At 35.1% G+C, this 22,230-nt stretch overlaps 1 protein-coding gene and 1 long non-coding RNA gene across 8 annotated transcripts in view; one reads left to right on the top strand and one right to left on the bottom strand.

The window, feature by feature from the left end:
• CSNK2A2IP (casein kinase 2 subunit alpha' interacting protein) overlaps positions 1-15,625 on the bottom strand; it is a 112,459-nt gene extending 96,834 nt beyond the window's left edge. For 3 of the 7 annotated variants that reach the window (XM_070597351.1, XM_070597352.1, XM_070597353.1), the window contains exons 1-3: positions 15,280-15,624; positions 13,896-14,144; positions 2,718-2,775 (exon numbers count right to left, since the gene is read on the bottom strand). The gene's annotated coding sequence lies outside the window, so the exon portion shown is untranslated. Of the gene's footprint in view, positions 1-2,717; positions 2,776-13,895; positions 14,145-15,279 lie in introns of those variants that run through there. The other 4 variants (XM_070597350.1, XM_070597355.1, XM_070597354.1 and 1 more) reach the window with 4 other exon arrangements.
• LOC139079843 (uncharacterized) lies at positions 14,160-17,865 on the top strand. The gene is made up of 2 exons (XR_011533806.1): positions 14,160-14,231; positions 17,511-17,865. It is a non-coding gene; the product is annotated as an uncharacterized lncRNA (long non-coding RNA).
• The last annotated feature ends 4,365 nt before the right edge of the window (positions 17,866-22,230 follow it).

A 22,230-nucleotide genomic window follows, 5' to 3' on the forward strand; every position in this document is an offset into this window, starting at 1 on the left:
CTAATATACAAACTCAACAAAGAATATTTCTGAAACACTCCACTCAACATCAGAAGACACATTCTTTTCAAGACGAAACAGACTATTTGCAAAGACAGACCAGAGTTGAGGCCATACGACAAGTCTCAATAAATTCAAAAGCATTGAAGTCCTAAAAATGTTACCTGACCATGATGGAATTAAAGGAGAAATTAATAACAAAACAATCTCTGGAAATCATCAACTATTTAAAAAATAATACACTTCTAAATAACCCATGGATCAAAGAAGAAAGAAGAAGGGAAATTAGAAAACATTTTAACTTGAATAAAAATTTAAAAATATATCTATCAGAAAGCAGTCATAATGGGAAAATTTATAGCACTAATGATGACATAATGGGAAAATTTATAGCACTAATGATGACTATATTAGAAGAGATCGAGACAATGATCTCAGTTTCCACCTTAAGAAATTAGAAAAAGAAAAGCAAATAAAACCCAAAGTAAGTAGAAGGAAATAATAAAGACCAATATACCTCATGATCAAGGATGCAAAAATTGTAAACAAATTTTTAGTAAATAGAATCCAACTATATATATATATATAATATATATAAAGAATAATATATCATAACCAAATAGGGATTAATCCTAAAAAAGTGGAGTTGGTTTAACATTTGAAAATCAATGTAATTCATCATATTAACACAATGAAAAGAAAAAATTGTAATCTCAATAATGGTAGTAAAAACTTCTGACAAAATCTAATATCCATTCTTGATTAAGAGAAAATTAAAAAACTAGGAATATAAAATAATTCCCTCAACCTGATAAAGGATATTTACAAAAAATACAGGTAACATAACTTCTTAATAGTTAAAGACTAAATGCTTTCCTCTTAAGTTCAGGAAGAAAAACCAGCATGTCCGCTCTTCCCACATCCATTCAACATTCAACATTGTACTGGAGGTTCTAGCCATTGTAATTATCCACATGAGAAAGGCATTCATATGATAAAGAAATAAACCTGACAATTTGTAGTTGATATTATTGTCAATATAGAGTCTAATGAAATCTACCGAAAAGCTGTTAGTCAAAACAGGCTGGTTTTTCAAGTTTGCAAGATACAAGATCAATATATAAAAATCATTTGTATTTCTAAATACTAGTAATGAACAATAGGAAACCACATTTTTTTACAAAACCATTTACAATAGCATCAAATGAAATTCTTAGGGATAAATCTGACAAAAGATGTGAAATGTACAGTAAAACAACAAAGTGGTGTTGAGTAAATTATTAAAAGATCTAAAAAAATGGAGAGATATAATTTGTTCATGGGTCAGAAGACTCAATATTGTTAAGCTATCAATTCTCCCCAAATTGGTCTATATATTCAATGCAACCATAAGCAAAATTCCAGTGGCATTTCAGTAGAAATTAACAAGCCAATTTTAAAATTTATATAGAAATACAAAAGACGTAGAATAGCCAAAACAACTTTGACAAAGAAAAATAAATCTTGAGGGTTAACACTATCTGATTTCAAAACTTATAAAGCAATAGTACTCCAGATAATTTGGTACTGGCTTCAAGATAGCCACACAGATCAATGAAACACAATGGATCCCTAAAAATATTTTAAAAATTGATTTTTTTTACAAAGGTACAATAGCAGTTCAGTGGAAAAGGATTGTCTTCTCAACAAATGGTACAGAAAATTTGATCCATTCCTTGCACTGTATACAAAAAATAATTCAAAATGGATCATAAACCTAAACGTAAAACTTAAAACCATAAAATTTCTAGGATAAAACCTATTTGTGACTTTGGGTTAGGCCAATATTTCTGAGATATGATACCAAAAGGACCATTTCTAAAACAAAAAAAATAAGTTGGACTTCATTGAAATAAAAAACTTCTGCTTCTCAAATAACACTATTAAGAAAATGAAAAGGTAAGCCACAGACTGGGAGAAAATATTTGTGTAGCATATGTCTAATAAAAGACTTCCATCTAAAATACACAGAAAACTCTCAAAACTCAATAAGAAAACAAATAATCCAATTAAAATATTTTAAAAAGATTTGAATAGACGTTTTACCAAAGAAGATATATGTATGGCAAATAAATACATGAAAAATATGCCCACATCATTATTCATTAGGGAACTGCAAATTACAGTGAGATACCACTACACGCCTATTATAATGCCTAAAATTAATGACTGATTGTACCAAATGTTGTGGAGCATGTGGAAGCATTGGAACTTTTATACACTGCTGGTCAGAATGTCAAATAGTACAACCACGTTGGAAGCCAGTTTGGCAGTTTCTTAAAAAGGGAAACATACACCTACTGTATGCTCCTACCCTTTACTTGCTAGTATTTACCTGAGAGAAAAGAAAGCATATGTCCACACAAAAACTTGTATGAAAATGTGCATAGAAGCTTTATTTTTTACAGACAAAAACTGGAAACAAATGCCTACCTACAGGTTAGTGACTAAACAAATTGTAGTGTGTACATATAATGGAATACTACTCAACAATAAAAAAGAATAAACTATCAAAAATGCAATAATGATTATTAAAATAATTATGTTGAGTGAAAGTTAGCCAGACCAAAAGCAAGCAAACAAACAAACAAAAAGCAGACATGGTATATGATTCCATTTATATGAAACTCTGGAAAATGCAAATTAATCCAGAGTGATAGGAGCAAATAAGTGGTTACCTGGGACCACAGCAGGCAGGAGGGTGTGGAGGGTGGCATTACACAGGCACAGGAGAACCTTTGAAGATAATAGATATGTTCACTATCTGGATCGTGGTAATGTCTCAGGAGTCTATAAGTACATATGTCAAAACATCAATTGTACAATCTGAATACGTGCAGATTATTGTATGTCAACTTTACCTCAATGCTTTTAAAAAATAAATCAATCGAGCTAACAAACCATTAGATATATTATATTATCTTACCTTGACAGCTTCTGCTTTATAATGACCTGGAAGTCCAGGTTTGAATTTAGAATTTCTAGACTCAGATTTCCCACCCATCCACCTCTCCTCCTTCACAATAGCTATTCCGTGGCCAGCCCCCAAACCTAGCAGCCCCGGACCTCAGGAGGACAAATTCAGGAAAGAAGTCTACATAGGTTCTGGAAGTGTGATCAGAGACATTTGGACGCAGAATTCTCTTCAGCAGGGTGTATCCCTTCAGACTGCAGATTCCTTGCCTTGGGTATAGATGTAGCAACAGGGCAAAGGGGGTCCTTTTAAAGTGTAGACCCTGGGCAGGAGCTCCATTTGCCTGGGTCTAAGAGGAACTTCCAAATCATACATATGTTCAAACCTCTCCTATTTAAAAAAAAAAAAACAAACAAAAAAAACAGACTTTCTTCACTATGTCTTCACTTTTCCCCTTTGATTATAGCCGAACTTCTTGAAATTATTGTCTACACTCACCCACTTTATTTCCACACCAGCATCACCCTCCCTCATTTATTTCTTGCAATCTGGATTTAACCACCACCAATCTACCAAAATTCTTCCATGCAAATCAGCAATGACCTCCTAATCCTCACATGACTTGAAGACTCTTCAGACAATACTTTGCTTTGCATTTCTGCTGTGTTCCACAGTGTTGGTCATCCCCTGCTCACGTTCTCCCCAACCCTGACATCCCTGATAACCAAGCCTCCTGGTTCTTACCTTTCTCCTCCTCCCTGTCCTTCTTCTCCCCAAGAATAGTTTGCTTCATGTAGCCCTTTGAATGTTATCAATATCTAGGTTTCCATTCCTAGCCCTGCCATCAAGAAATTCCTCTTTGTGAAGTGACACACATCTGTGGTGGTTTCAATTATGATCAGTATATTCTACACTCACATTTCTTCCTGGAAGACATCAGTCACTTCTTTATAGGTCTTTCTGTTCCCAATCTCATGTTTTCTTCTAACCCCTCTTTCACTTTACTACTTGAATGATCTTTCTAAAATGTTAATTTGATCTTAAAGCATTTAATGTTTTTCGCTTCATCAGGATAATCACTACTTCCTAGTCATCATAGGCAGGTCTTTTTCCCTTCAGTTCTAGCCTACTTTTCCAGCTTCACATCTCACTACTCACTTGTGCTCTATCCGTAATATCTCCTCACCTAACATATTTGCCCATGCCTCTGCCTGAAATGCCTCTTTCACAGTTTACCATCTCCTCACTCCTCAGCTTTCAGGATTCTGTTCAGCATAACTTCTATGAAGCTGTGTCAGACCATTATCACCTATTCTATACCAAAAACAGATTTAGAAAATAATAATAATAATAGTAGCAGCTACCTTTTATTGAGTGCTTATCATGCAGCTCATCTACTTACTACAACTACCCTGAGAGATAGATAGATGATAGGTATATAGATAGATGGATAGATAGATCAATATATAGATAGTAAGAGTATCCATATTCTATAACATAGAAAGGAAAACTTGGAAAGTTTAATAACTTAGATACAGCTAAAAGATAGAGGAGTAAAGATTTCAGCTGAGGGCCATCTGACTCCTAAATCTGATCTCTTATCAACCTCATGAAATTCTTTCCTTAGTCCTTCCATCATATACAAGGATATTTTTATAATAGGTCTGATTAGAGTGTAAGTGCAATGTTTATCTACTCCACTCAATTAAGAGGATCTTGAAAGCAAGGACTTTCTATCCCTCAAGATAGGCTAAGTTAAGCTGTGGTAAAATCTCAGTAGTTTAATTCTCTCATCCGACTTGTCCAACATTGGCCAGGGGAAGAGCTATATTTGTTGTGGTCACTAAGGGACACAGATCACAAAGTTTCCCTCTTGATATGCTTCCATGGCAGGGAAACGAGAGCCGGCAGAGTCAAGCATGGACAATTAAATTGTGACAAACAAATAACAAAGTAATATCTATTGGGAAGGAGGTGGAGAAATGCAATTTAATCATATCATATACCTAGAAAGAGAAGGACTGGAATATTGAGACTAGCTCTAGGGACTACCACAAATTTCATCTTTTTACATTCGTTTCCCTTTTTACATTTGTTACACACAGTTTCAGAGCAAAGTAGCAGATGACTCAATAGATATAAGTTTGTTGAATGAATAAATGAATGAATGCTTTTCCAGAATCCAGATATATATGGAGGTGAAAGACTAGGAAAAGAAGTTTAAGCTTAGTTCCTCTAAGTAATTTTCCCTAAATAAGGAAGTATGATAGAAGAAACAGTGTTCATCCAGATAATAAAGGGCAGTATTTCTCAATAGAAAGAGCAGAGAAGTTTATCCTCATTGTCTTAGAAAACAAGTAGTACAGGATTTCTTAAGAGGATCTTGAGGGGAAATTATCCTGAAGTAGAGTTTACTAGACTGGTGGAATTTTTAAAATTGGTTCTTTGCATGTCTCTAAATTTGTGAAAAAAAATTAGGATGAATTTGTTTTATACAAAAGTCTACATTTCAATACGGTGTTGAGTCAAGATCAATGCTGTCTGCTAGAAGACCTCCCTAATTTGAAGCTTCCCTGTAAATGTGGGACTTGAGAGGGTCCTTTAGCCTCTTAGTCACCCTATTTTTTCATTTACAAAATGAAAGGATTAGGTTATATAATAGATAACTGACTTTTCACTTTTGGACTAGATATTCTTTTTTAGAAAAAGTTCTGATTGTGGAGTATGAAAAGGTTTTATTAAGAATTAAACAAACAAGCAGAAAAACTCAAATACCTATTTCACATGACCCTACCATTCCCTTTCCTATGACCTACATGCTCAAATATAAGGTAAATTTCTTTACCCCAAAATGACCCCTCCAAAAGAACGAACCAGCTTAAAAGAGATCCTTTCAAAAGGTGCTTTCTCAACTCCTTTTCTTGAATAGAATTGCAGGGACCGAGAGAGGATATTAGCCCCAAATAGACTTCATTGATGTTAGTTTTATGTGTGTACATATTTAGATAGATGATGATGATGATGATGAAGATAGATAGATAAATAGATAGATAGATAGATAGATGCAGAGGGAGAGAGAGTTACTAAGACAGAAATGGTAAAAAACAAAAAAAAAAACCAGTGGAAATTAACATATTTAATAGTTATTCCTGGAGTCTGACCACGTAATTCCAAGTGTTGATATTGTGGTAAACAAGATCACTTTTAAAAGCAATATGATAAATGATTATATTGTGCAGAGTAATAAAAATACTGAAAGTCTTAATGTTATGTAAATGAATACTTATATCTTGGGATAAAATTTCCAGTAACAGCATCATAAACAGATACAAAAGTATAGATGATGGGCTCTGAAAAACTGTTGACTCAAAAAAATGTCTCCAATGTTAAAAATTAATGACATTTCATGAACTGTGAGATTTTTAAAAATTAACATTTTAAAATAAATTTAGTATTTGTTAAAATACGTGATTTTAAGTAAGTCTTTGTAACTAAATAAATTGGCTTTCCAATGGGAAAATAGGAGCTATCTTACATTTAGTGTTGCTTTATATTGGGCATAAAAGGTTTAGCATACATTGTAATATACATGGGAAATGACTATATATTATTAAGTGAAGAAATTTTTATTAAACAGCATATAATGTCATATTTTCATAATGAATCAATGTCTTTCTCTACAATGCTGCCTCTTGGTAAGATGTTCACCAACATATTGACTGTGATTATCACAAGTGGTGGATAGAGATGAAAGGTAACTTTGTTGTTTCCTGTTTTTCTCCCTGTCTAAATTTTCTACAGTAAACATTGTAATAATTTTGATATTATAAAAATACAATACAAGAACGCAACATCTTCTTTGAAGCTATGTCCATTTTGCACCTCATTGATCTACAAGAACAGATGTATTTGTCTAATAAGACGTCATGTATTTGTAACATCCCACTCTGGCATATTACTTTTAATTTCCATCTCTACTTTATACTTAATATAAATGAGATTTATGTTTAAATTGGTTATTAAATCATAAGAAAAATACTATAGTGTTGTATGGGGGTTCAAGTCATAAAAATACACTAGTGAACCAAATAAGTCCAATGATCAACATTTCTTCATTTTCTTATGTTAGATATGTAGTTCAATTATAGTTCTTGTCTTATTTCTAATTCTTCAGAGTTAAAGATGTTCTTAGTCTTCAGATGAGAATCCAGAGTTCCATGTTGAGGATTAGCAGAAGTATCAACCTTTATTGGCTATCCTGCTGCTCTGATTGACCTAGAAAATCAAGCTTTGTTCCCTTCCTTGGATCCTGAAAATGTAAGTGTGCATGTCTATTGGGAGAAGGGAGGCGAGAGCAAAGGACAGAGACCAGCAGATCCTGTGGGAGCAGAATGACCCAGAGCAGCAGCCCTGGAGAGTGAAGGGACACATTGACAGTGGCTCCCTGGGTGTGTCTTCTGTTTTGAAATCTATAGCTCTGCACTCGCACTTCTTGTCCACTATGATTTCTTAATATTTATTTTGGTTCTTTGTTGTAATTCGTCTCTTAAAGATGAAAGCTGTAGAAGACTAATCTGGTAAGATTCTCTTTCAACATCTGGTGTTTACTAAAGCTCTGTAAAATTTACTCTTTTTTTTCCTCATCTTTGAATTTAGTGTATTTATTCCCTTAAGACCAACAATTTTACAGACATTGCGATGAGATAAAATGTTCATTTCCCAAATTTTCTTTTTTGCTCATCTCCTCTTTCTGCCCCCTGCCCATCCCAGTAAACATGAAGACAGTCTCAGCAAGAATCCCGCAATGAAGGCATGTCAGTTGATCACACAATTTACACTTATAGTTGAGTCACCCGGTGAAAAAGACCTTACTTCACAAGGAGATTAATATCTTTATAAGGATTCAAAATCAGTTCAGAAAGCAAGCAGGCTGTGAATCAAAACTGAATCAATAACTCAGGACAGGGAAAAATGAAAAAAGAAAAAAAGTATCATGGGGAATGCGACCTTTCAAGAAAGGGGAAGTTTTGAATGAGAAGGCTACCAGGGCATCATAGGCTGGAGACAGAGCACGGAGGAAGGATAAAGGCACGTGTGTTGGGATGCAGTGACCAGCCCTGCCTGGAGGAAGCTGTGTTGAGTTACTGAAAGTGAAGGCACTTTATGAAAGGAAGATCATGTTACTGGCTTTATTGAGAAGTAGTGAGAAGAAGGTCCTTAGACATTGTGGATGATCCTGAAGACCAGACCTAAAAGTAAGACCTTGTATAATAGACAATTTATACCTATTGCAATGTTTCAGAAAAGATGTGTCATCATAGAATTATTATTTTCACATTATATTTGCAGTGAATTGAAGAAGAGAATGGAAAAGGGAGAGAAGTCTCAAGAAAATTCATTAGAAAACTGTTACAATAGTCAAGGTATGGGGTAAGGGAACCTGGTTTAGGGTGGTGAGGATAATGGAGCAAAAAGAGTACGTCAAGAAAAAAATTAAGGGATAAAAGTAATTGGGAACAGACTGGGTTATGGGAATGGAAAAGTATAAGGGGTTGAAGATGTCCTGAAGCATAAAAGGATTGTGGTACTAATGACAGCAATGCAAACACTGGGATGGGACTCACGTCAGAGGATTTGTGCCAATCTATATTCTTCTTGCTAATTTTTGGTTCTCTAAGTAGATGCCAGCTAGTCCTAAAAAAGACATTATTGTACTGACTTAGTAGTGGTGTAAAAAATAAAGTAAAATAAAAGGGCCTTTCTGGGCCACTCATTTATAAGAGAGTGTTTACACACACACACACACAAAAATACAAAAGAGTTCTTAGGAAACCCTAAAATAGTATTTCCAATACAGAGCTGAATATTCTCACTACCACTTAGATGTATTTATCAAGTCAAATGTTGCCTTTTTTGTCTTATTTAGATGACCTTAAGATTCATCATATGTTTCTAAAGATTGTTTTCACTTAGCTTTAAATAAAAAGCAAATATGTATATTTTCCAGTTTCTTCTGGCTCCACGTGCATAGCCTCTGAGTTTTAATAGTCCTTTTGAAGTCTAAGTGGAATAGGCAATACACTGTGTTCACCCATATCGTTTTGAAACTGTCTGACCCATTATTACATAAAGATGAGCGTTTCACTTAATAAAGCCTTAGAGTAACACAATTTGTTACACCATAATTAAAGATGGACACATCTGTTCCATTTTAATTCAAACCCCTTTGAACATAATTACATAAAGCTGCAAGAACAGAAATTCTCAGTCTTAGAAATTCACTATCCAAAAAAATCATCTGTCTACAGAAACTACGTTGTCAAAGGACAATTTGTAAAATGAAGTCAAATAGATGTCTCTCACTCTGTATCAAAGCACGAAATAAAGCTAAGACCCCAGATTAAAGTACTGTCCCCATATGAAATCCACAATTAATTAAGGAAACCCAGCTGAAGGACAATCTTTATAAAAGTGCTAGCATTGCATCCCTGAGGAGAGGTAGTATCTTCATATATTCTCTTAGCCCATAGATAAATAAAAAGGAAGTAATAAATACTAAAGACAGTTAAAGGGAACAAATATATGGAGATATTTAACATTCATGAGTTAACTTTAAGCCTTCTGCTCAATTCTAAATTTTGAGTCATACTATGGTCATAGACCTTGCTTAAAAAATAGCATATCCTCGTGATAAGGGCATAGCCATTATATCCAAAGTAGTTTTTAGGCTAATAATAATCAGATGTATAAATAAAGAACATGGAGGTAAAGGAGACTCTACGATTTCAGAATGAATTCTGAGAATTTAATCACATGAGTTAAATGGCAAGCCATGCACACAAACATCCCTAAAATGATGGCTGTTAGTCTGTTTTATTTATGTTCCCATATCCTGAAGATGGCTTAATGAGGAGACGTAATCAGGATTAGCTAAGCAGTGAGAAGTTGGAGGGAACGGGGTGGCAGGAAGATTTATATAAATATTTGCAGAGACTGGGAAGAGCAGATGCTCCTATAATCCAGACAATGTGTGTGCACTTCATTTTAAAATAAAATAAAACCGTTGAAAGCCAAAATATAATTAATCAGAGGAAATGCTTTAATCAACATCTTCCAAATCCTTAAGCACTGCTGAAAAGATTAAAGAAACATAAAAGAAATTAAAATATGATATTCAAAAGGAAACCAGAATTATTCTATTCCTGACATTCTCCTTTTATTTCAGATGTGGGATGGAGCATGCAATTAATATACATTTCCAATTGCTGCCAAGTAGTGAAATTTCCTAGGTGTTTAAGGTACTAAATAAATCACCTAAGACTTACTGTATAATTTACGATGTAGTAATGATAGCTCTCTCTTCATTATTAATTTATTATGAGAACTGTGTATGCTTGCCCTTATTTCCTGTAGTTCTAAACAGAGATCTAATGGAATAGGACATAGCAAGTTTAAATGAGTGTCAGTTTTGTATTCAAAGTTTACTTACAAAGATGAAAGAGAAGTTACATATCAAATCCATGTAGATATCCAGTTTGGATCACATAAACCCAAAATAAATGTAATTAACTTTGAACTCAATTTTGGGCCCAGTTCTTCTAAACTCAGAATCTCTCTTGCTATTATTTCTGTTGTTTTCTGCCCAAGATTTGATGAACTGTTCAAAATGAACCTATAATGATTACTAAAGCTCAGAGAAGAACGCTTTAAACAGAAGATTTTAAAACAATATCTCAAGGAAATAAAAAGCACATGGCTTCATGGCAAATTCAAAATATATAAACATTTAAAGCTCAGAGCATTTGCCCTTTCCACAAACAAAATTTTGTTGGTGACAAGAATTATTTCATATGTTTCACCCTCAAATCATATACCTGTGCAACACTGTAGCAAAAGTTTACTATAGCATATTAGTTGCTGATACTTAAAAGAAAGAAAGAAAAGACACACACACCAAAAACACCTTTCAAATAAAAAGTATCAAACAAAAACTAATACCAAAAATAACGTATTCAAACTAGTAAAGCAAGCAATCTGAGAATGATCTAAGTTTAGTGACTTAGATTTAATAATACCTGGTTAAAGACCTATATGAGTTTATATAACACTCTATTGAGACAATGAATAAAAATATGTCAATATATGAGTAATAATAGAGCATCACCACTGTTTTCAAACATAGCAAAATACGCATATTCAAATAAATGGTACTCAAGGAGTTACTTTTAAGAGAAATGCCTTTACATTTTCTGAAATATTCTTCTACATAACATTAGTGGTGTTAGATCAGGATACTTTGGGGACCTTTTTTGTTTTTGAAAATAATTCAAGGTCATCTAAAGCCGGATCTGGGTCATAATTTCTGGTTATAATCAAGGGGAAACTAAAAAGTAGTACGACATTTCTTCTTTGGGAATAATAAAAATAAGTCAGCATTTATGGAATGTCCATGAAATATCAAGAGTTGTTGAGTATTATGCAGAATTATTCTAGTCTTTATAATTATTTCTCCATCTTACAGATGAGGAAACAGCTGTTTGTAGAAGTTTCATAACTTGCCTAATGTCACATGGCAGGCACACTGGAGAACATGAATTTAGACTCAGAAATATCTAGCTAGTGCAAATCTGGGATGCTAAGGTTAATTCTCAATGAGAAATTCCAAAAATTGTTTTCTTATTTATAATTCTTTTTACTTCCCCAATTTCTGGTATAACAATTTATCTTACATCATGATTCAGGTCAATATCTAACTTACATTTTATGATGTTATTTTTTAAAGGAAAGTAGGCTATGAACACAACTATTCCTCCAAATATATCATGATTATCTCTAATCTAGAAAGTTAAGGGGACCAGGCCATGGATGAGGGGTTAAGTTCACATGCTCCGCTTCAGTGGTCTAGGGTTTCACCGGTTTAGATCCTGGGCGTGGACATGGCACTGCTCATCATAGCACAACCAGAGGCACTCACAACTAGAATATACAACTATGTACCGGGAGGCTTTGGGGAGAAGAAGAAGAAAAAAGAAAAAAAAGATTGGCAACAGATGTGTGCATAGGTGTCAATCTTTAAAAAAAAAAAAAAAGAAAATCAATAAAACTCTTCAATAAATATTAAAGACTTCAAATACTTGTCTAGCATAATTAAATATTAAATCATTTGGTATAGTTTTCCAAAATTTAACATGGATACTTTAATTTTAATTAAAAAGTAAATATGCATCTGTATAAAAAATCATTTGGCTGTATAAGTTTTAGTATGTTTACAAAAGACTAACAAAATTTGATATGAAATATTAAATTTGCTGATGTAGCATACAAACATTGATTCCAATGTTTTAGTTTATGATGTTGATATTCAGCTTTAAAACATAACTTAAAATGATTATCTCATATACAGTTCAATAAGACAAAGACATATAAACATCATGTACCATTGAACACTATCAATTGAGCACGTACACCTAAGATAAAGCTGCTCAGGTGGCATACTAGAGAAAGTGGAATTATCACAGACAGTTTGTATCAATTAAGAGAGTTCAAGCAGTTATTTAAATACTTGAGGCTATCCATTAGCCTTCAAAGCTCAAAGAAATCACTAAAACGTAATTATATCCAGCTTGGTGATTGGCACTTCAGTTTATGAGAGGTTAAGAAAGCTCCACAGGTCACAATTGAACAAATAGCTCTTGATCACAGCACCAGTGATATCTTGGAAGAACAAGATTATAGAGAAGAGATCTTCGTGTTTAAGAATGTCTGTGAGGTTTTTGAAAAGTAAGATTTGAAATAGCAACTATTATTTGAGAAACAATGCCAAGGAATCAGCTAAAATATATCATTTGTGAACAATTCAGTTTCTAACAACATGTACACAAACCACCTGCAACTTTAAAAAACAGTTGGTAAACGCTATAAATCTTAACTTCAATCTCAGAAGCAGTGTTAACAAATACATTCCCTCTTACTTGGAGGTTTCTTTTCTATAGACCTGTCTTAACCCCTTTAATCATCCTCCTAAATACTACCTCATGGCAGGCAATTAAGACTCTATAAGCATTCAGAATATACATCTGTGTATCCATTTCTTTTTGAGACAAGAAAAGAAAATTACTTAGCTGTAATTCTTACTCTCAATGAATTGTAATTACAATAACTCTAAATCTTTTGAACTCAAGCGTTTCCCCAATGCATTGAAATTAAATATATTCCATCCAGCAAGCTCAAAATCATTGAATGTCCTCACAAATAGGCGAATGCACCTGCAATTCTTAAAGTCCAAAGTGTATCTAAAAATAACGACTTTACATTTCATAATAGGAAGAAAATGGTGAATGGAGACAGTTATAATGATGACCCAGAAGATCAAGAAGAAAAGTAAAAAGAAAAAATTTACTTCGATAGATCTAAATAAAGTGTCTTTCCACTTAAGGAAACAATCATAAGTTCTTACCTCCATAACTGGGAGCAGTTCTGATTAATGCTACTGTTACTCAAGAATTATATGGTTTATCAGTATTCAAAGATTGAGTGAGTACTGAATCTATGCTGAAAATAATTTAACTATGGACGATTCAGAATTCTCTTCAGGATTTTTTCCCCGACCTGAGCATCATCATTAAACACATACATCATTATCCCTGCACAATCTTGTAGGGGCAGAATGCATAGGAAATGGGGTTTTCCTGTACATACTTTAAACTATATGTGAGAATGAATCTGCTTTTAGTTTATTTAATAGACATTTACCTCTTAGTCATATTTGAACAAAAGTTTATTCATTGACTTTTTATATGTTGGGTTTACAGGTCAACAAGATTTCAGTATATACAGAAATAATAGCATGAATGTGTGCACACACACACACATAATTTATACAGCATGGAAAGACATGAACATGCCTTTACATAGATGAGTAGCCATGTGGGCGAGTACTCACCAACACTCCAGCTGCTGAAACTTTCTACATCACTATGGCCGTAGTGACTCCTGGGGCCTCACGTAGCTTTCTCTGGTGAGGAAATAAATGCCCAGGATCTCCATTACCCCATTGCTAGAATCCTTGGTGCCATGAGAACTTTGATGTCCTCCCCTCACTGCTGGAAGATGAGGGTGGGGGTCTGAATAGCAGTGGTGTCTTCACTCCCACCTTCAGGCCCACTTCATAATGGGAGATGTGTTCCAGAACCTTGGGTTAGAAATTAGAATATGTCGTCCCATAGAAACGAAAATCTGAATAGCTGAAACTTCCCAGATGATTAGTATCACAACTCGGGTACTTTATAGGATTTTGTGGACTGGTCAGGATAAACTACCTTATATAACATCAATATTATTAGAAAAATACATTTGAATTAAGTTACTTAACTTAAAAACCAATTTTTGAAATATATGCTGTTCACTCTGTGGGAAACATCCATAAGTTAAAAACACAAAGGAAGAAATCAAAGTTACCACTCTATAAAATCATTGCATTTTTCATAATTTTTAGTGGATATACTTTTCAAATGTTTTGCATTGGCAAATAACCAAATGGTAAATGGTAAAGTCTGGGGAGCAGAGAGCTCTGCCCAGTATAGAGGGGATATGAGAATTAAGTCACGTTTTCATGTGTATTATGTTTTATTCTAATTTAACTAGCTGTTTTGTTTTTTTCTTCTACAGACCTGATAACACTAGACAATTCTTTCTCTTTTTATCCAAATTATCATTTTTGTTTTGCTTTTTACTGGATCATACAATTAGCATGTTAACAAACAAAACCTTCTCTTGACCCCACTCTCCACTACTCCATTTCCTCCTCATGCAGCCTTGATTTATAGTTTCCAATTCCCTCCCTCCCATTCTCTCTTAAACCCATTCCAATCAAGCCTTAAGCCCACCATTCTGCCAAACTGTTCCTGTCCAGATTATGACTGACGTCCTTGTTATTCAACCCAATGTCACTTCTCTGCTCTGGACTTAATAGCAGCATTTGACACAGTTGATCGTTCTCTCCTTTCTGATATATTTTCCAAGATAACCTCCCACTCAGTTTTCCTTCTTTGTCTTATCACTTCACCTAATTTCTTGGTTTCTCTTTGCTGTCTACTTCCCTATTGATTTTGTGCAGTCCCAGGACTTAATGTTGACACTTTAAAGACATTATTCCATCATCTTGTGGAGTGTATGGTTTCTGATTAGAAGTTTGTGAATTCACGAATCATTATTCCCCTGTAGGTAATGATTTGTTTTCCTCCTGCTATTTTCAAGACATTCTCTTTAGCTTTGGTTTTCACAAGTTGGACAATGATGCCACCAGACATAATCTGATTTGTATTTACCTTGTTCTGGGCTTGCTTACTTTCTTGAATCTGCAGTATTGTGTCTTTCATCATATTGGAGAAATTTTCAGCCGTTTTTTCTTCAAATACTTTTTCTGGTCTATTATGTTTCCTCCCTTCTGGACTCCAATAATAGTTGCATTTGCTCTTTTGATATTGCCCGTAGATTCTAAATATCTGTTCAAATTTCTGAATTTGTTTTTTTTTTTTTTTTTTTACTTTTTCAGATTGAATAATTTCTACTAATCTTTCTTCAAGTTTACTGACTCTTTTCTTTGTCATCTCTACTCTGCTGTTAAGACCATCCAGGGAATTCTTTAATTCAGATACCGTGTTTTTAGTTCTAGAATTTCCACTGGATTCTTTTTTTTATGTATTCTGATTTTCTGCTGAGAGATCCTAAATTTTCATCCATTATAAGCAACTTTACTTTACCTCATTGAAGCACAGTTAAAATAGCTACTTTAAAATTCTCGTCTGCTAATTCCAACATATGCATTATCTCAGAGTTGGGCTCCATTGATTGTTATTTCTCTTTAGAATGGCCACATTTTCCTGATTCTTCATATGCTGAGTAATTTCAGATTATATTTAGAGCTTTTTAAATGTTATGTTGTGGAGACTCTATATTCTATTTTATTCCTCCAAAAAGTGGGAAATTTGTTTCATCAGATAGTTAGTTTAATTGGACTCAAACTACAAATGTTAATTTAATTGGACTCAAACTACAAACCGTCTCACTAGAGGTAGCTCAAATGTCAGTTCACTTCTTTTGTCCTTAGCTGAAATCTTTCTCAATCATGTAAGGTTCAAGTGTCAACCAGGTATTTGACAGAGTTTATACACAAAGAGTAGGGTTCCCCTTCTCTGGCTGTCTATTTCCCCATTCACTTTCTACTCTCATGGTTGCCCCAAGTTCTATCTTCTGATTCTTCAGGCCAGAAAAACTTAACCTTTTCTATTGGAGTTTAAAACATTTCTTGCAGAAACTACTGAAGATGATACTCAAGTTAAAAGTTGTAAAAATGAGAAATTCACTCATTGCCAATTACTTCTTACAAGTTTCAATTTTCCTTCATAATCTGCCTGGTTTGTTAACTCCTCAGAACCTTCGAGTAGTTCTTTTTGGTATTTCGTTTACAATTTATTGTCATTATTTGCAAGATGGAAGTCTGTTAGAAGATTACTTAAACATATTAATAGGGAGCCAGCCCTCAATTCTGCCCCATAACCTTAAATATTATTTCTATGCTGAAAACTCCTTAATTAATATCTCCAGTCAAGATTCTTCCAGACTCCGGTATCTAAATGCATGTTCAACATTCCAGTTGGCTGCCAGATAGACATCTCAGACTTAACATATCCAAGATCAATCTCCTGATCTTTTCTCCAATCCCAAACTTGTTTATCAGGCAGCATTCCCCCTCTCACTGGGTTGCAACTACATCCTTCTAGTAACTCAGGACAGAAAACTTAAGAGTTCCCTTGACTCTTCCCTTTCATATCCTTTATCCAGTACAGTAGAAAATACTGTTGGCTCCACCTCTAAAGTATATTCCAAATCGAGTCACTTGTGCACACCTTCATGATGGCCACTATCATCCTTTGCCTGGATTACAGCAATAATCTCCTAACTGCTCTCACTGTAGCTATGTTTGCCACCTCAGTCTATATTCACCACAGTAAACAGAATGATCCTTTGAAAAGGCAAATCAGATACTTTACTCCTCTCTTCAACACAAGTAACAGAGTCCTGTTTTACTCAAAGTAAAAGCCAATCCTATAAACTGAGCTGTAAGCCCTACAATCTGCCCTCCATTATCTCTCTGACTTCTCTTACTGCTCCTCAAACACTTCTGCTTTTTCTAGAACTTTTGTTCTAACTGTTACCACTTTGAGGTCACTTTGACCACTCTATTAAATACTGTACCTACCTCACCCCATCCCACTCTCCCAATCATTTCTGTCTGTGTCACCCTGCTAGAATGAAGCTCCCTGAGGGCACAGACCTCTGCCTCCAGTATATCTCAAGTACCTAGAGCAGTGGCTGGCACATAGTGATCGTTCAATAAATATGTGTTAATAAATGAATATCAAGCCCCACCCTGCCTAATGGCAGAAAACAGAATCTTAGTGATTTCCTGCTATACTTAGTCATGTCAGGTTTAAGTATAGCTAATTCAAAATTTCCCTTCCTCTTCTTTCTCCTCAACCCGGTACCTAATTTTCAGGGGCTTACACGGAGGCCAGGGAAGTGAGGAGAGCATGTCTGGTCGATGGCTGCCACCTGTACTGCATTGTGATCTGCTGAGATGGCCTCTGCCTCTCCGGGCCTCTGTTCCTGCCTCCCTCTCCACTCTGTTCTCTGAAAATCAGTCATTACTCCATGGTCTGCAGTAACATCAACCAACCAAAACTGAGAAGTCATTTTAAACCACCGGTTCTTTCTCTCAGCCAATTTTGCACCCTCTTGAAGGCAGCGGAAAAATTTAGCTATTTTCCTATGCTTCTCTGGAGTCACAAACACCCTAAATCTTTATCAAGACTTTATTATCTTGGATTCCATTAAAAAGCCATTAGGACTCACACGCTTGTCAATATGGGAAATATCTTCAGGGGTAGAGTCTGCTGACATCCCAGAATTATCCCCTCTACCTTTGGATATCCAAACTTATGTTGGGGATTTTTATCAACACCCCTCCCCTTTTGAGAGAACCCTGGGGAGGGATTAGAAGCAGAGCACGGGCCCAGCTCTAAGGGGACTTAACTGTCTGCCTTCCTTTCCTGTTCTACTCCCCTCCACAGTTCAGAGGAGCTCTTGGCAGGAGTGGGGGGATTCAGAACTGGGTAACAAATTTTTTCCTAAATACTTCCTTCTTGTGTAGGAAGTGAAGCTTTTGAGTTTAAAAGCCAAGGATTTGCTGCATTTGTCTTCCCCCCAATCCTCCAATGACAGCATCCAACAACTAATTTCCGGAAGCCTGCACTGGGACAAAGGGTCTCAAGGCCCAAGAAAAGTGAATCAAAGAACTTTAAATGTGGGGGAACAACGTCAGGCAGAGAGGGAGGAAGTGATGATAAGGAGGATACTTCAGTCAACACTTTAAAATAGTCACAAATACTAGCTCCAATCTTTATCACCTGAAGAACTTATTATACTTAGCTTTTTGTTAAAAAATAATCATGTAGCAAAGAGAATAAAAGAAGATGAGAAAATGCAACCAAGCTTTTCTCGCAAGGTGGATTTCCACAGTAATGCTGACCTCGTCCAATATTTTCACGACACTAAAGAATAAGCCATTTGCTAGCCTGGAAAGTCTGCTAAAGTAAGAAAAACTTCAAATTCCACGAGTGTGCGAAGTCCTCCCTGTCTGACCCTAAGTATGGTTTAGAGATTCAGGGACACGTAAGTGAAGAAAAAAAAGAATTCTGCTCCTTTGACAAAAAGTATTGAGGAACAACCTGACATAACATATTAGCATCAAAAAAAGCCAAAATCTAAATGAAAATTCTTAACCTTAATGAAGGTCGTATGTAAACACACAGAGACTTCTACACTAGCCTTAAAAGGGAACTTGGGAAATTAACTTCCACACATGATTGACTTTGAGGTTTTTAGTGGAAAGTAGCTGCTTATATCCTAAGTAATATTACTCAAAATTTAGTTTCTTTTATAATTAATGAAGCAATTGAAAGTAATTACTTTTTTATTGCAAGGGAGCAAATTGTTTTAAAAAGTTAAATCCTCAGGATATTTGTGCGAGCTTTTCCAGTCGCCAGGCACAGTCTCCCAGCCGAGGCCCTGTCTCAGCAAAACGGCAAAAGGACCTTCCTGGGTGACCTGTTCAAGGTGAATTCCATACCATTGCTATCACTCACTAATTCTGCAGTCTGTTTCTATAATTCTATAAACTCCACAAAACAAGCTGTGTCTTACTTAGTTCTTCACAGTATATGCATCACTTAGCATAATGCTTAGTACAGAGCGGGTAACCAATTAAATGTCTGTTAAATGAGTAAAAGACAAAAGAAATAAAATATGCAGTTATTTTATTTATATAAAGTCTATTTTATTATATAAAGTTTGAGGACTTTTTTAACTGAGATTCATAATTTTCTGAATGACAGATCTACCAATTCTTATTAAATATAACAATCTTTTCTGTTTGTATCTTCTTCCAAGACTCCATTGCTTCTGAAACTGCTGTAGAGAGCTGTGCTGTAAATATTTAACAACCTGCTCTCTAAATGAAAAGTAATGCATGTATATATGTACATAAATTCATTATAAATTTTACTGACATAAAGGATGTATAGCTTACAATTTACAAATAACAATAAAATATACAATATTCTTTATTGAAAATTGCATAGAGCCCATTGATTCTTACAGAAGCTTTTGTGATTTTTGCCATAGCCAATCTATACTTGAAAATGACAAGTGAGAGTAATTCTAATGTGGGTATCAGTTGACATTTTTGTTTATGTTTTTGAGTACAATAAAAATGACAAAACAGAGACATATGTCAGAACGTCACACATTTGTCGATAACATGAGCAACTGTTTTGCTGAGTCAGATAATAGTTTTCAAATACTGGAAGAATATTTTCTCAAATTCTTGTGGTCTTCACAGTGTAACATCTGTAACACAACACATTTTTAAGTTTAATCTGCATTATTCATATGTTCATCACTGATATATGCATCACTTTCTTGTGTGTAGACCAGGAGTAGGAAATCTTTCTTGTAAAGGGTCAGATAGTAAATATTTTAGACTATACGGGCCATATAGTCTCTGCTATAATTACACCTCTTTGCCATAATAATGCGAAAGGAGCCATAGACAGTAAATAAACAAATGGATGTGTCTGTCTTCCAGTGAAACTTGAACTATGTACAATAATCCAACTATGTACAAATACTCCAACTACGTACAAAAGCAAGCAATGGGCTGGATTTGGCCCAAAGAATGTCCTTTGCAAATCCTTTGCCTGGATATTTAACAGAACTATAAACCAGGCCTAAATTTTAGCATCCCATTTTCATGGTGTAAGTATGCCTCACATTGCTGACTTCAAACTATCAATGTGACATCACTGCATGCTGAGTTGGAAAGAGATGGACAACAGCATAGAACACCATTATGTAGCATTTCCACCACACAGATATAATATATGTAAATAACCTGAAGAGTACGGATAACAGCAATGGGTAGGAAAATAATTAGAAAGTGACGGGTTGAGAGTATTTATTAACTTTGTTTTTAATGTATTTTATTTACTTGAAGTTTATATAATTTAATTTTTTTTAATGGCTGTGTTTAAAAACTCCTGAAAATTTAATAATCTGCTCTCTTGAGCTGGTAGTGATAGGCTTCTGCACACCACAGCTCTCTCTCCTTCCTCGACACCCTCGCTACCCTCTGCGTCTCCTCCTCTAATCTGGTTCTTCTCCTCTTGACTTGCCCTTGCTTATTCTCCGGTAGCTCCTTGTCCCGTGCTCACCTTCACCGACAGTTCGCAGCGTGCCTCCATTGTGTGGACGCTGCTTAGTCCCACAGCGTGGTCCTTTAGCATAACTTCAACTACTCCTTCACTGCTGATCATATTCAAAAATATACAGTTAGCTCTGCGTTGTCATCCACAATTCTAAATGGCCTGCTCTTTTATATACATATACATATTTCCATGTGGATGTTTCGATTCCTTATTGTCATTTCAAATTTAAAGAGCCTAAAACCCATCATCAAATTTTCAGTCCCCTGTCCCTCGTGCCTTTAATTGTTCAAGGTGTTTTTGTCAGTCAGACCAGCTGCAAATTTTTCATTCGACATCTCCTCAGCCTGTATCCCTTCTCATCAATATTTCCTGATAAATATATTCTATACGTCTCTCTCTATTCACTTTCCCCCACACGGCTCACACCCGCATTACAGCGCACGGTACCTCAGTTGATCTCCCAGTCTTCAACCAGACCGTTCTTCCAGGGCCCATCACAGTGTAGGGAGGTTCATTTATTCTAAATCCTGAGTTTATCATACTTAAACCCTCCATTAAGACCTCGATTAAGATTAGGATTTTATTGCCTGCCTCACTAAGCCTAAATTTCATGCCTCGGTTTCAGGGGCTTCATAATTTAGCCCAACTTATCTTTCCTAAGCAATTCCATTATTCAGTATCATCCCAAGTAGACAAAATTTTTAGATACTGTGACTTGTAATTCATTTTTATATGGATAGTCAGTAAATAGCTTGTTCATTTATCTCTTATTTGATAATGTATTTTTAAACTATTGGAGCTGCATTAGGAAACTCAAAGGATATGCTTCCATCTGAATAATAGAAATACAATATGTTAAAGAAGATGTAGAGCCTAAAGATGCTCTATAAAGAAAAACTTACCATTCATCTATTCGTCCACCAGACCGAACAAATAGGCCAATTCCCAAGAATTGTGGGAAGTGCCAGGGACACTAGGATGAATAAGATACATTTTCTGACTTCAAAAAGCCGCAATCTACTCAAATAACAGTGTAATCAACATATTTTTAAAATAACGTTGCCTCAGAAACTTTACAAGTTTTGGTGAAAAACGTACTAAAAGCTACAACTCCACATGTCATTTCAAGGACTATCTTGAGGGCTTATTGAAGCCTAGTTCCTTCATTAAATAAATTAGATAAAAGATTCACAGGAGGGGCTGGCCCCGTGGCCAAGTGGTTAAGTTCGCGCGCTCCGCTGCAGGTGGCCCAGTGTTTCGTTAGTTCGAATCCTGGGCGCGGACATGGCACTGCTCATCAGACCACGCTGAGGCAGCGTCCCACATGCCACAACTAGAAGAACCCACAACGAAGAATACACAACTATGTACCGGGGGGGCTTTGGGGAGAAAAAGGAAAAAATAAAAAAAAATTAAAAATTAAAAAAAAATTAAAAAAAAGATTCACAGGAT

This window comes from Equus przewalskii, chromosome 27 (assembly GCF_037783145.1).
Source record: "Equus przewalskii isolate Varuska chromosome 27, EquPr2, whole genome shotgun sequence".
In the NCBI taxonomy this organism is placed as follows: Eukaryota; Metazoa; Chordata; class Mammalia; order Perissodactyla; family Equidae; genus Equus; species Equus przewalskii.